The following is a 332-nucleotide window of genomic DNA, read 5'->3' on the forward strand; positions in this document are numbered from 1 at the left end:
ACCTGGGGTGGCCGGACACAGAGCCAAACACCCCCCAGAAAAGCCCTCCCAGTCCCACGAGCACTTCTGAGGGGCAGACACTCGGAGGATCAAAGCACCCCAATGAAGCAAGCATCCTTTGAAGGAGGGGGGAAAAGGGACCCAGTGGTCCCGGGGCACCCGCCAGCTGCAATACATAAATTTTGCTCTCCTGTGGCAGATAATTAATATTTAAGAGGCACAGAGTCTTTTTCACCCAGAAGGATCCCGATGCACTTGGCACAGCACGCTCTTGCTTTCATTCACTGACTCAGCGCGCGGTCCCGGTGGGGCGCAGAGCCCTCCAAACCCTG

This window comes from Cariama cristata, unplaced genomic scaffold, assembly GCF_000690535.1.
Source record: "Cariama cristata isolate BGI_N322 unplaced genomic scaffold, ASM69053v1 scaffold36705, whole genome shotgun sequence".
Lineage (NCBI taxonomy): Eukaryota > Metazoa > Chordata > Aves > Cariamiformes > Cariamidae > Cariama > Cariama cristata.